We start from the raw sequence: 16,383 nt of genomic DNA on the forward strand, positions 1-16,383 counted from the left end.
AAAAACCTCCAAAAGGTAAAAAGTAAGATTTCATAAATGGATATTTCGGTTCTGTTTCATTTCTAGCTTCCAAAGTCGCGCAGAATACACAGAAAACAAAATGATTCCTTTTTGGTGCAAAGTTTCAATGTTGATCTTATCACCGTGGCAACCATTGACTTGGTTCTTCTGCTTAGACCATTCCTATGGTTGCTATGGTGATAGAACTGATAGAACATTCCATTGGTTCCAACGTTCCAAATGTAGCAGTTGCACTCAGTACGTTGATCAAATTAAACTGACCCGTTATGGTCTGTATCTGGAACATGGTGTAGTTTGTGCGTTCGATTGCGAACATAATCTCTAGGTAGAGGTCGGCTTCATTTGCCTTTCGTCCTCCACTACGTTTTCCTTATCCAACAAGTAATAAAAGCATCATGAAGGTGCAGAGGCACCCCACGATTATCAGAAGAGTATCTAACATCTTCTCACTCGCCTGCTCTGCTGAGCAATGAGAAGTGTCTGAGTTTCACCTGCTTTATATAACCTCCTATGATGACATCACAGAGGCTGATGATGCAATAGTGGGCGTGGCTGCATCAAGTGGGCGGGGTCTAAATCGTTTCAGTTCCAACCACAAATGAGACAAGTCCCTTAAAGCCTGGCTTAATCTTACAGAAATGGATTTTTGTTTAATAAAAAAAAAAAAAAAAAAAAAAGGTAAAAAAGTAATATTTCATAAATGGATATTTCGGTTCTGTTTCATTTCTGGCTTGAAAAGTCGCGCAGAATACACGGAAAACAAAATGATTCCTTTTTGGTGCAAAGTTTCAATGTTGATCTTATCACCATGGCAACCATTGACCTGGTTCTTCTGCTTAGACCATTCCTATGGTTGCTATGGTGATAGACCTGATAGAACATTCCATTGGTTCCAACGTTCCAAATGTAGCTGTTGCTCTCAGTACGTTGATATTGCCCTTGATCAAATTAAACTGACCCGTTATCTTAGAACATTAACTGATAATTGCTAAATATCATACGTTATTTGTGGGAAATAATAATATTTTTAAATAAACAGCATGAACTATACTAAATGTTAACAGAATTTTATTGACACGTTAAATTGGAAGTTCAGTTTACAGATAACATGAAAATCCTCTGGTGGAGGTCAGTGTAGGATGATGGTCTTGGACTCCATGGTGTAGCCAGCGAGACAAACAGGCAGATGATGCAATAATAGGCGTGGCTGAATCAAGTGGGCGGGGCCTAAATCATTTCAGTTCCAACCACAAATGAGACAAGTCGTTGGCAAAGCAGGCTCAGGAGGGCCAACCACATATCCATACATACGTGGTAGAGCAGCTTGTCAGCGTAACTACCAACATGTCAAGATCATGTCACAGGTGCAATCTCACCTCTCAAAGTCCCTCAAATAAATATAAAATATATTTTCTCCATTTGAGTTTTTCCTCATATTACTATGGCATTTAATTCCACCATCTAAGCGTGCCGACCCTGGCATATGTTGTGTACAGTCACCTACATAGACCTCATGTTCAATCTACATGTATGTACAAACACATGTATGGGATACATTTATAAAGGCCTTTTAAGAAAATTTTGAAGAGCCCTGCCGCCTAAATAGCGCGGGGCGACATGTTGTTGTGGGGATAGGAGGTAGGGTTCATGCAAAGGTCAATTATTGATGAGCCCTGCCGCCTAAATAGTGCTAGGCGACAGGTAACTGTGGGGTTAGGTGGTAGGGTTCATGAAAAGGTCAGCTATTGACTTTAAGGTAGGGTTCAAAAGTTCAAGTGGCTGGGTTTAAAAAAAAAAAAAAAATAGCTTGAGTTATATAACTAAAAGATGCGCGCGCCGCTTAGCTGTTTCCCGCCTTTGCCTCGAGGACACCTCGCGCAGCGCAAAAGGCGCGAATCCGCGCTATAAATAGAGGTGTGTGACGGGGCTATTCACCATTGCCACAAGGCGAACTGCTGGCTTTAATACTTACCTGTAAGGGGCTTGTATTTTTAGCTGTGCAGGAGAGCCGCGGGCAGAAGAATGGAGCTGCTGCTGGAAAAACTCCCAACCCCCCTCCCTATCTGTATGTTTATTTTGTCGTGTGCTTTTATCGGGGTGAAAGTTGTCCCCTTTTTTGGGGATGAACTGGTGGTATGGTGTCGGCCTTCTGGCTTCTAGGGCGGATGGCTCGGTATATTTATTTATTTATTTATGGTATTGAGTTATTTGGAGGTAAACTCTGGGTTTGGGCCAAGAGTTTATTTAATATGTAAGGTGTTAAGCTAAATAAAAGTACACGGCCTGTTCATTCCAAGATTGAGTGTGATGTCTTTATTTCAAAGGTGATACTTGGTTTGATACATTAAATTGTTGCAATATCCCTTACAACTACATGTTTCTGTTCCTTTCTTTTTTTAACTTGATTTGTTTGATATTGGGACATACTGGGGAAAATGTTTTATGTAAATACAAAAAGGAGCACATGGGAGAAGACAATACCTGAGTCTAAGTAGCAATAGGTAATATCTATAATGCTGGAAGTGAAAAGTTATCCTAGGATGAGTGATGTTATTAAGGTGAGGGTATTAAACATGCATGGGATAGACAAACGGCTCCTGAATCTAAGACAAGACCAACGACTGATTAAGGTTTGAGTCTTTACAGCAGGAGAAACGGGCGAGTAGACGGGGGCCGAATGGGGCCGATATGTCGGCAGGTTCCATGATTCTATAATATTAGATTTAAAAGAGCAAAATGCGCTATGCGTTGCTTTGAGACCCTTTGTATCATATTTGTTCAACATTGTGGCTTCACAGAGTCACCTGTTAACCGCTACAATGTAGCAAAATAATGAAAGCATAATTCTGTATATTATGCTGTATGATGTAGCAAAAGGAAAAAAGAATGCATGCAATTTGTGACGTGTATATGTTCTGTTACACACACACACACACTTTTTACGTAAAAAATTCTATAAGGGGAGGCCAAGGAACGGTTGGAGCCTCTCGAAAAAAACAAGACTCCCCCTGAAAATGTTTGATTGGCTGAAATAGTTTTTAATGGAGTCATCACGGCGTTAACTGCCACGCTTCATAATTTTAAATAGTCTTCAGTTAGCTAAAACATCAATTTCAATTTTAAGTAAGTCACTTAAAGCCCGGCTTAATCTTGCTGAAATGGATTTTTGTTTAAAAAAAAACCTCCAAAAGGTAAAAAGTAAGATTTCATAAATGGATATTTCGGTTCTGTTTCATTTCTAGCTTCCAAAGTCGCGCAGAATACACAGAAAACAAAATGATTCCTTTTTGGTGCAAAGTTTCAATGTTGATCTTATCACCGTGGCAACCATTGACTTGGTTCTTCTGCTTAGACCATTCCTATGGTTGCTATGGTGATAGAACTGATAGAGCATTCCATTGGTTCCAACGTTCCAAACGTAGCAGTTGCTCTCAGTACGTTGATCAAATTAAACTGACCCGTTATGGTCTGTATCTGGAACATGGTGTGGTTTGTGCGTTCCATTGCGAACATAATCTCTAGGTAGAGGTCGGCTTCATTTGCCTTTCGTCCTCCACTACGTTTTCCTAATCCAACAAGTAATAAAAGCATCATGAAGGTGCAGAGGCACCCCACGATTATCAGAAGAGTATCTAACATCTTCTCACTCGCCTGCTCTGCTGAGCAATGAGAAGTGTCTGAGTTTCACCTGCTTTATATAACCTCCTATGATGACATCACAGAGGCTGATGGTGCAATAGTGGGCGTGGCTGCATCAAGTGGGCGGGGTCCAAATCATTTCAGTTCCAACCACAAATGAGACAAGTCCCTTAAAGCCTGGCTTAATCTTACAGAAATGGATTTTTGTTTAATAAAAAAAAAAACAAAAGGTAAAAAGTAATATTTCATAAATGGATATTTCGGTTCTGTTTCATTTCTGGCTTGAAAAGTCGTGCAGAATACACGGAAAACAAAATGATTCCTTTTTGGTGCAAAGTTTCAATGTTGATCTTATCACCATGGCAACCATTGGCCTGGTTCTTCTGCTTAGACCATTCCTATGGTTGCTATGGTGATAGACCTGATAGAACATTCCATTGGTTCCAACGTTCCAAATGTAGCTGTTGCTCTCAGTACATTGATATTGCCCTTGATCAAATTAAACTGACCCGTTATCTTAGAACATTAACTGATAATTGCTAAATATCATACGTTATTTGTGGGAAATAATAATATTTTTAAATAAACAGCATGAACTATACTAAATGTTAACAGAATTTTATTGACACGTTAAATTGGAAGTTCAGTTTACAGATAACATGAAAATCCTCTGGTGGAGGTCAGTGTAGGATGATGGTCTTGGACTCCATGGTGTAGCCAGCGAGACAAACAGGCAGATGATGCAATAATAGGCGTGGCTGAATCAAGTGGGCGGGGCCTAAATCATTTCAGTTCCAACCACAAATGAGACAAGTCGTTGGCAAAGCAGGCTCAGGAGGGCCAACCACATATCCATACATGCGTGGTAGAGCAGCTTGTCAGCGTAACTACCAACATGTCAAGATCATGTCACAGGTGCAATCTCACCTCTCAAAGTCCCTCAAATAAATATAAAATATATTTTCTCCATTTGAGTTTTTCCTCATATTACTATGGCATTTAATTCCACCATCTAAGCGTGCCGACCCTGGCATATGTTGTGTACAGTCACCTACATAGACCTCATGTTCAATCTACATGTATGTACAAACACATGTATGGGATACATTTATAAAGGCCTTTTAAGAAAATTTTGTTTCTGTTCCTTTCTTTTTTTAACTTGATTTGTTTGATATTGGGACATACTGGGGAAAATGTTTTATGTAAATACAAAAAGGAGCACATGGGAGAAGACAATACCTGAGTCTAAGTAGCAATAGGTAATATCTATAATGCTGGAAGTGAAAAGTTATCCTAGGATGAGTGATGTTATTAAGGTGAGGGTATTAAACATGCATGGGATAGACAAACGGCTCCTGAATCTAAGACAAGACCAACGACTGATTAAGGTTTGAGTCTTTACAGCAGGAGAAACGGGCGAGTAGACGGGGGCCGAATGGGGCCGATCTGTCGGCAGGTTCCATGATTCTATAATATTAGATTTAAAAGAGCAAAATGCGCTATGCGTTGCTTTGAGACCCTTTGTATCATATTTGTTCAACATTGTGGCTTCACAGAGTCACCTGTTAACCGCTACAATGTAGCAAAATAATGAAAGCATAATTCTGTATATTATGCTGTATGATGTAGCAAAAGGAAAAAAGAATGCATGCAATTTGTGACGTGTATATGTTCTGTTACACACACACACACACACTTTTTACGTAAAAAATTCTATAAGGGGAGGCCAAGGAACGGTTGGAGCCTCTCGAAAAAAACAAGACTCCCCCTGAAAATGTTTGATTGGCTGAAATAGTTTTTAATGGAGTCATCACGGCGTTAACTGCCACGCTTCATAATTTTAAATAGTCTTCAGTTAGCTAAAACATCAATTTCAATTTTAAGTAAGTCACTTAAAGCCCGGCTTAATCTTGCTGAAATGGATTTTTGTTTAAAAAAAAACCTCCAAAAGGTAAAAAGTAAGATTTCATAAATGGATATTTCGGTTCTGTTTCATTTCTAGCTTCCAAAGTCACGCAGAATACACAGAAAACAAAATGATTCCTTTTTGGTGCAGAGTTTCAATGTTGATCTTATCACCGTGGCAACCATTGACTTGGTTCTTCTGCTTAGACCATTCCTATGGTTGCTATGGTGATAGAACTGATAGAACATTCCATTGGTTCCAACGTTCCATACGTAGCAGTTGCTCTCAGTACGTTGATCAAATTAAACTGACCCGTTATGGTCTGTATCTGGAACATGGTGTGGTTTGTGCGTTCGATTGCGAACATAATCTCTAGGTAGAGGTCGGCTTCATTTGCCTTTCGTCCTCCACTACGTTTTCCTAATCCAACAAGTAATAAAAGCATCATGAAGGTGCAGAGGCACCCCACGATTATCAGAAGAGTATCTAACATCTTCTCACTCGCCTGCTCTGCTGAGCAATGAGAAGTGTCTGAGTTTCACCTGCTTTATATAACCTCCTATGATGACACCACAGAGGCTGATGATGCAATAGTGGGCGTGGCTGCATCAAGTGGGCGGGGTCTAAATCATTTCACTTCCAACCACAAATGAGACAAGTCCCTTAAAGCCTGGCTTAATCTTACAGAAATGGATTTTTGTTTAATAAAAAAAAAAACAAAAGGTAAAAAGTAATATTTCATAAATGGATATTTTGGTTCTGTTTCATTTCTGGCTTGAAAAGTCGCGCAGAATACACGGAAAACAAAATGATTCCTTTTTGGTGCAAAGTTTCAATGTTGATCTTATCACCATGGCAACCATTGACCTGGTTCTTCTGCTTAGACCATTCCTATGGTTGCTATGGTGATAGACCTGATAGAACATTCCATTGGTTCCAACGTTCCAAATGTAGCTGTTGCTCTCAGTACGTTGATATTGCCCTTGATCAAATTAAACTGACCCGTTATCTTAGAACATTAACTGATAATTGCTAAACATCATACGTTATTTGTGGGAAATAATAATATTTTTAAATAAACAGCATGAACTATACTAAATGTTAACAGAATTTTATTGACACGTTAAATTGGAAGTTCAGTTTACAGATAACATGAAAATCCTCTGGTGGAGGTCAGTGTAGGATGATGGTCTTGGACTCCATGGTGTAGCCAGCGAGACAAACAGGCAGATGATGCAATAATAGGCGTGGCTGAATCAAGTGGGCGGGCCTAAATCATTTCAGTTCCAACCACAAATGAGACAAGTCGTTGGCAAAGCAGGCTCAGGAGGGCCAACCACATATCCATACATGCGTGGTAGAGCAGCTTGTCAGCGTAACTACCAACATGTCAAGATCATGTCACAGGTGCAATCTCACCTCTCAAAGTCCCTCAAATAAATATAAAATATATTTTCTCCATTTGAGTTTTTCCTCATATTACTATGGCATTTAATTCCACCATCTAAGCGTGCCGACCCTGGCATATGTTGTGTACAGTCACCTACATAGACCTCATGTTCAATCTACATGTATGTACAAACACATGTATGGGATACATTTATAAAGGCCTTTTAAGAAAATTTTGAAGAGCCCTGCCGCCTAAATAGCGCGGGGCGACATGTTGTTGTGGGGATAGGAGGTAGGGTTCATGCAAAGGTCAATTATTGATGAGCCCTGCCGCCTAAATAGTGCTAGGCGACAGGTAACTGTGGGGTTAGGTGGTAGGGTTCATGAAAAGGTCAGCTATTGACTTTAAGGTAGGGTTCAAAAGTTCAAGTGGCTGGGTTTAAAAAAAAAAAAAAAATAGCTTGAGTTATATAACTAAAAGATGCGCGCGCCGCTTAGCTGTTTCCCGCCTTTGCCTCGAGGACACCTCGCGCAGCGCAAAAGGCGCGAATCCGCGCTATAAATAGAGGTGTGTGACGGGGCTATTCACCATTGCCACAAGGCGAACTGCTGGCTTTAATACTTACCTGTAAGGGGCTTGTATTTTTAGCTGTGCAGGAGAGCCGCGGGCAGAAGAATGGAGCTGCTGCTGGAAAAACTCCCAACCCCCCTCCCTATCTGTATGTTTATTTTGTCGTGTGCTTTTATCGGGGTGAAAGTTGTCCCCTTTTTTGGGGATGAACTGGTGGTATGGTGTCGGCCTTCTGGCTTCTAGGGCGGATGGCTCGGTATATTTATTTATTTATTTATGGTATTGAGTTATTTGGAGGTAAACTCTGGGTTTGGGCCAAGAGTTTATTTAATATGTAAGGTGTTAAGCTAAATAAAAGTACACGGCCTGTTCATTCCAAGATTGAGTGTGATGTCTTTATTTCAAAGGTGATACTTGGTTTGATACATTAAATTGTTGCAATATCCCTTACAACTACATGTTTCTGTTCCTTTCTTTTTTTAACTTGATTTGTTTGATATTGGGACATACTGGGGAAAATGTTTTATGTAAATACAAAAAGGAGCACATGGGAGAAGACAATACCTGAGTCTAAGTAGCAATAGGTAATATCTATAATGCTGGAAGTGAAAAGTTATCCTAGGATGAGTGATGTTATTAAGGTGAGGGTATTAAACATGCATGGGATAGACAAACGGCTCCTGAATCTAAGACAAGACCAACGACTGATTAAGGTTTGAGTCTTTACAGCAGGAGAAACGGGCGAGTAGACGGGGGCCGAATGGGGCCGATCTGTCGGCAGGTTCCATGATTCTATAATATTAGATTTAAAAGAGCAAAATGCGCTATGCGTTGCTTTGAGACCCTTTGTATCATATTTGTTCAACATTGTGGCTTCACAGAGTCACCTGTTAACCGCTACAATGTAGCAAAATAATGAAAGCATAATTCTGTATATTATGCTGTATGATGTAGCAAAAGGAAAAAAGAATGCATGCAATTTGTGACGTGTATATGTTCTGTTACACACACACACACACTTTTTACGTAAAAAATTCTATAAGGGGAGGCCAAGGAACGGTTGGAGCCTCTCGAAAAAAACAAGACTCCCCCTGAAAATGTTTGATTGGCTGAAATAGTTTTTAATGGAGTCATCACGGCGTTAACTGCCACGCTTCATAATTTTAAATAGTCTTCAGTTAGCTAAAACATCAATTTCAATTTTAAGTAAGTCACTTAAAGCCCGGCTTAATCTTGCTGAAATGGATTTTTGTTTAAAAAAAAACCTCCAAAAGGTAAAAAGTAAGATTTCATAAATGGATATTTCGGTTCTGTTTCATTTCTAGCTTCCAAAGTCGCGCAGAATACACAGAAAACAAAATGATTCCTTTTTGGTGCAAAGTTTCAATGTTGATCTTATCACCGTGGCAACCATTGACTTGGTTCTTCTGCTTAGACCATTCCTATGGTTGCTATGGTGATAGAACTGATAGAGCATTCCATTGGTTCCAACGTTCCAAACGTAGCAGTTGCTCTCAGTACGTTGATCAAATTAAACTGACCCGTTATGGTCTGTATCTGGAACATGGTGTGGTTTGTGCGTTCCATTGCGAACATAATCTCTAGGTAGAGGTCGGCTTCATTTGCCTTTCGTCCTCCACTACGTTTTCCTAATCCAACAAGTAATAAAAGCATCATGAAGGTGCAGAGGCACCCCACGATTATCAGAAGAGTATCTAACATCTTCTCACTCGCCTGCTCTGCTGAGCAATGAGAAGTGTCTGAGTTTCACCTGCTTTATATAACCTCCTATGATGACATCACAGAGGCTGATGGTGCAATAGTGGGCGTGGCTGCATCAAGTGGGCGGGGTCCAAATCATTTCAGTTCCAACCACAAATGAGACAAGTCCCTTAAAGCCTGGCTTAATCTTACAGAAATGGATTTTTGTTTAATAAAAAAAAAAACAAAAGGTAAAAAGTAATATTTCATAAATGGATATTTCGGTTCTGTTTCATTTCTGGCTTGAAAAGTCGTGCAGAATACACGGAAAACAAAATGATTCCTTTTTGGTGCAAAGTTTCAATGTTGATCTTATCACCATGGCAACCATTGACCTGGTTCTTCTGCTTAGACCATTCCTATGGTTGCTATGGTGATAGACCTGATAGAACATTCCATTGGTTCCAACGTTCCAAATGTAGCTGTTGCTCTCAGTACATTGATATTGCCCTTGATCAAATTAAACTGACCCGTTATCTTAGAACATTAACTGATAATTGCTAAATATCATACGTTATTTGTGGGAAATAATAATATTTTTAAATAAACAGCATGAACTATACTAAATGTTAACAGAATTTTATTGACACGTTAAATTGGAAGTTCAGTTTACAGATAACATGAAAATCCTCTGGTGGAGGTCAGTGTAGGATGATGGTCTTGGACTCCATGGTGTAGCCAGCGAGACAAACAGGCAGATGATGCAATAATAGGCGTGGCTGAATCAAGTGGGCGGGGCCTAAATCATTTCAGTTCCAACCACAAATGAGACAAGTCGTTGGCAAAGCAGGCTCAGGAGGGCCAACCACATATCCATACATGCGTGGTAGAGCAGCTTGTCAGCGTAACTACCAACATGTCAAGATCATGTCACAGGTGCAATCTCACCTCTCAAAGTCCCTCAAATAAATATAAAATATATTTTCTCCATTTGAGTTTTTCCTCATATTACTATGGCATTTAATTCCACCATCTAAGCGTGCCGACCCTGGCATATGTTGTGTACAGTCACCTACATAGACCTCATGTTCAATCTACATGTATGTACAAACACATGTATGGGATACATTTATAAAGGCCTTTTAAGAAAATTTTGTTTCTGTTCCTTTCTTTTTTTAACTTGATTTGTTTGATATTGGGACATACTGGGGAAAATGTTTTATGTAAATACAAAAAGGAGCACATGGGAGAAGACAATACCTGAGTCTAAGTAGCAATAGGTAATATCTATAATGCTGGAAGTGAAAAGTTATCCTAGGATGAGTGATGTTATTAAGGTGAGGGTATTAAACATGCATGGGATAGACAAACGGCTCCTGAATCTAAGACAAGACCAACGACTGATTAAGGTTTGAGTCTTTACAGCAGGAGAAACGGGCGAGTAGACGGGGGCCGAATGGGGCCGATCTGTCGGCAGGTTCCATGATTCTATAATATTAGATTTAAAAGAGCAAAATGCGCTATGCGTTGCTTTGAGACCCTTTGTATCATATTTGTTCAACATTGTGGCTTCACAGAGTCACCTGTTAACCGCTACAATGTAGCAAAATAATGAAAGCATAATTCTGTATATTATGCTGTATGATGTAGCAAAAGGAAAAAAGAATGCATGCAATTTGTGACGTGTATATGTTCTGTTACACACACACACACACACTTTTTACGTAAAAAATTCTATAAGGGGAGGCCAAGGAACGGTTGGAGCCTCTCGAAAAAAACAAGACTCCCCCTGAAAATGTTTGATTGGCTGAAATAGTTTTTAATGGAGTCATCACGGCGTTAACTGCCACGCTTCATAATTTTAAATAGTCTTCAGTTAGCTAAAACATCAATTTCAATTTTAAGTAAGTCACTTAAAGCCCGGCTTAATCTTGCTGAAATGGATTTTTGTTTAAAAAAAAACCTCCAAAAGGTAAAAAGTAAGATTTCATAAATGGATATTTCGGTTCTGTTTCATTTCTAGCTTCCAAAGTCACGCAGAATACACAGAAAACAAAATGATTCCTTTTTGGTGCAGAGTTTCAATGTTGATCTTATCACCGTGGCAACCATTGACTTGGTTCTTCTGCTTAGACCATTCCTATGGTTGCTATGGTGATAGAACTGATAGAACATTCCATTGGTTCCAACGTTCCATACGTAGCAGTTGCTCTCAGTACGTTGATCAAATTAAACTGACCCGTTATGGTCTGTATCTGGAACATGGTGTGGTTTGTGCGTTCGATTGCGAACATAATCTCTAGGTAGAGGTCGGCTTCATTTGCCTTTCGTCCTCCACTACGTTTTCCTAATCCAACAAGTAATAAAAGCATCATGAAGGTGCAGAGGCACCCCACGATTATCAGAAGAGTATCTAACATCTTCTCACTCGCCTGCTCTGCTGAGCAATGAGAAGTGTCTGAGTTTCACCTGCTTTATATAACCTCCTATGATGACACCACAGAGGCTGATGATGCAATAGTGGGCGTGGCTGCATCAAGTGGGCGGGGTCTAAATCATTTCACTTCCAACCACAAATGAGACAAGTCCCTTAAAGCCTGGCTTAATCTTACAGAAATGGATTTTTGTTTAATAAAAAAAAAAACAAAAGGTAAAAAGTAATATTTCATAAATGGATATTTTGGTTCTGTTTCATTTCTGGCTTGAAAAGTCGCGCAGAATACACGGAAAACAAAATGATTCCTTTTTGGTGCAAAGTTTCAATGTTGATCTTATCACCATGGCAACCATTGACCTGGTTCTTCTGCTTAGACCATTCCTATGGTTGCTATGGTGATAGACCTGATAGAACATTCCATTGGTTCCAACGTTCCAAATGTAGCTGTTGCTCTCAGTACGTTGATATTGCCCTTGATCAAATTAAACTGACCCGTTATCTTAGAACATTAACTGATAATTGCTAAACATCATACGTTATTTGTGGGAAATAATAATATTTTTAAATAAACAGCATGAACTATACTAAATGTTAACAGAATTTTATTGACACGTTAAATTGGAAGTTCAGTTTACAGATAACATGAAAATCCTCTGGTGGAGGTCAGTGTAGGATGATGGTCTTGGACTCCATGGTGTAGCCAGCGAGACAAACAGGCAGATGATGCAATAATAGGCGTGGCTGAATCAAGTGGGCGGGCCTAAATCATTTCAGTTCCAACCACAAATGAGACAAGTCGTTGGCAAAGCAGGCTCAGGAGGGCCAACCACATATCCATACATGCGTGGTAGAGCAGCTTGTCAGCGTAACTACCAACATGTCAAGATCATGTCACAGGTGCAATCTCACCTCTCAAAGTCCCTCAAATAAATATAAAATATATTTTCTCCATTTGAGTTTTTCCTCATATTACTATGGCATTTAATTCCACCATCTAAGCGTGCCGACCCTGGCATATGTTGTGTACAGTCACCTACATAGACCTCATGTTCAATCTACATGTATGTACAAACACATGTATGGGATACATTTATAAAGGCCTTTTAAGAAAATTTTGTTTCTGTTCCTTTCTTTTTTTAACTTGATTTGTTTGATATTGGGACATACTGGGGAAAATGTTTTATGTAAATACAAAAAGGAGCACATGGGAGAAGACAATACCTGAGTCTAAGTAGCAATAGGTAATATCTATAATGCTGGAAGTGAAAAGTTATCCTAGGATGAGTGATGTTATTAAGGTGAGGGTATTAAACATGCATGGGATAGACAAACGGCTCCTGAATCTAAGACAAGACCAACGACTGATTAAGGTTTGAGTCTTTACAGCAGGAGAAACGGGCGAGTAGACGGGGGCCGAATGGGGCCGATCTGTCGGCAGGTTCCATGATTCTATAATATTAGATTTAAAAGAGCAAAATGCGCTATGCGTTGCTTTGAGACCCTTTGTATCATATTTGTTCAACATTGTGGCTTCACAGAGTCACCTGTTAACCGCTACAATGTAGCAAAATAATGAAAGCATAATTCTGTATATTATGCTGTATGATGTAGCAAAAGGAAAAAAGAATGCATGCAATTTGTGACATGTATATGTTCTGTTACACACACACACACACACTTTTTACGTAAAAAATTCTATAAGGGGAGGCCAAGGAACGGTTGGAGCCTCTCGAAAAAAACAAGACTCCCCCTGAAAATGTTTGATTGGCTGAAATAGTTTTTAATGGAGTCATCACGGCGTTAACTGCCACGCTTCATAATTTTAAATAGTCTTCAGTTAGCTAAAACATCAATTTCAATTTTAAGTAAGTCACTTAAAGCCCGGCTTAATCTTGCTGAAATGGATTTTTGTTTAAAAAAACCCCCCAAAAGGTAAAAAGTAAGATTTCATAAATGGATATTTCGGTTTTGTTTCATTTCTAGCTTCCAAAGTCGCGCAGAATACACAGAAAACAAAATGATTCCTTTTTGGTGCAAAGTTTCAATGTTGATCTCATCACCGTGGCAACCATTGACTTGGTTCTTCTGCTTAGACCATTCCTATGGTTGCTATGGTGATAGAACTGATAGAACATTCCATTGGTTCCAACGTTCCAAACGCAGCAGTTGCTCTCAGTACGTTGATCAAATTAAACTGACCCGTTATGGTCTGTATCTGGAACATGGTGTGGTTTGTGCGTTCGATTGCGAACATAATCTCTAGGTAGAGGTCGGCTTCATTTGCCTTTCGTCCTCCACTACGTTTTCCTAATCCAACAAGTAATAAAAGCATCATGAAGGTGCAGAGGCACCCCACGATTATGAGAAGAGTATCTAACATCTTCTCACTCGCCTGCTCTGCTGAGCAATGAGAAGTGTCTGAGTTTCACCTGCTTTATATAACCTCCTATGATGACATCACAGAGGCTAATGATGCAATAGTGGGCGTGGCTGCATCAAGTGGGCGGGGTCTAAATCATTTCACTTCCAACCACAAATGAGACAAGTCCCTTAAAGCCTGGCTTAATCTTACAGAAATGGATTTTTGTTTAATAAAAAAAAAAAAAAAAAGGTAAAAAGTAATATTTCATAAATGGATATTTCGGTTCTGTTTCATTTCTGGCTTGAAAAGTCGCGCAGAATACACGGAAAACAAAATGATTCCTTTTTGGTGCAAAGATTCAATGTTGATCTTATCACCATGGCAACCATTGACCTGGTTCTTCTGCTTAGACCATTCCTATGGTTGCTATGGTGATAGACCTGATAGAACATTCCATTGGTTCCAACGTTCCAAATGTAGCTGTTGCTCTCAGTACATTGATATTGCCCTTGATCAAATTAAACTGACCCGTTATCTTAGAACATTAACTGATAATTGCTAAATATCATACGTTATTTGTGGGAAATAATAATATTTTTAAATAAACAGCATGAACTATACTAAATGTTAACAGAATTTTATTGACACGTTAAATTGGAAGTTCAGTTTACAGATAACATGAAAATCCTCTGGTGGAGGTCAGTGTAGGATGATGGTCTTGGACTCCATGGTGTAGCCAGCGAGACAAACAGGCAGATGATGCAATAATAGGCGTGGCTGAATCAAGTGGGCGGGGCCTAAATCATTTCAGTTCCAACCACAAATGAGACAAGTCGTTGGCAAAGCAGGCTCAGGAGGGCCAACCACATATCCATACATGCGTGGTAGAGCAGCTTGTCAGCGTAACTACCAACATGTCAAGATCATGTCACAGGTGCAATCTCACCTCTCAAAGTCCCTCAAATAAATATAAAATATATTTTCTCCATTTGAGTTTTTCCTCATATTACTATGGCATTTAATTCCACCATCTAAGCGTGCCGACCCTGGCATATGTTGTGTACAGTCACCTACATAGACCTCATGTTCAATCTACATGTATGTACAAACACATGTATGGGATACATTTATAAAGGCCTTTTAAGAAAATTTTGTTTCTGTTCCTTTCTTTTTTTAACTTGATTTGTTTGATATTGGGACATACTGGGGAAAATGTTTTATGTAAATACAAAAAGGAGCACATGGGAGAAGACAATACCTGAGTCTAAGTAGCAATAGGTAATATCTATAATGCTGGAAGTGAAAAGTTATCCTAGGATGAGTGATGTTATTAAGGTGAGGGTATTAAACATGCATGGGATAGACAAACGGCTCCTGAATCTAAGACAAGACCAACGACTGATTAAGGTTTGAGTCTTTACAGCAGGAGAAACGGGCGAGTAGACGGGGGCCGAATGGGGCCGATCTGTCGGCGGGTTCCATGATTCTATAATATTAGATTTAAAAGAGCAAAATGCGCTATGCGTTGCTTTGAGACCCTTTGTATCATATTTGTTCAACATTGTGGCTTCACAGAGTCACCTGTTAACCGCTACAATGTAGCAAAATAATGAAAGCATAATTCTGTATATTATGCTGTATGATGTAGCAAAAGGAAAAAAGAATGCATGCAATTTGTGACATGTATATGTTCTGTTACACACACACACACACACTTTTTACGTAAAAAGTCTATAAGGGGAGGCCAAGGAACGGTTGGAGCCTCTCGAAAAAAACAAGACTCCCCCTGAAAATGTTTGATTGGCTGAAATAGTTTTTAATGGAGTCATCACGGCGTTAACTGCCACGCTTCATAATTTTAAATAGTCTTCAGTTAGCTAAAACATCAATTTCAATTTTAAGTAAGTCACTTAAAGCCCGGCTTAATCTTGCTGAAATGGATTTTTGTTTAAAAAAAACCTCCAAAAGGTAAAAAGTAAGATTTCATAAATGGATATTTCGGTTCTGTTTCATTTCTAGCTTCCAAAGTCACGCAGAATACACAGAAAACAAAATGATTCCTTTTTGGTGCAAAGTTTCAATGTTGATCTTATCACCGTGGCAACCATTGACTTGGTTCTTCTGCTTAGACCATTCCTATGGTTGCTATGGTGATAGAACTGATAGAACATTCCATTGGTTCCAACGTTCCAAACGTAGCAGTTGCTCTCAGTACGTTGATCAAATTAAACTGACCCGTTATGGTCTGTATCTGGAACATCGTGTGGTTTGTGCGTTCGATTGCGAACATAATCTCTAGGTAGAGGTCGGCTTCATTTGCCTTTCGTCCTCCACTACGTTTTCCTAATCCAACAAGT

The sequence above is a fragment of the Spea bombifrons genome, chromosome 10 (genome assembly GCF_027358695.1).
Source record: "Spea bombifrons isolate aSpeBom1 chromosome 10, aSpeBom1.2.pri, whole genome shotgun sequence".
NCBI classification, from domain to species: domain Eukaryota; kingdom Metazoa; phylum Chordata; class Amphibia; order Anura; family Pelobatidae; genus Spea; species Spea bombifrons.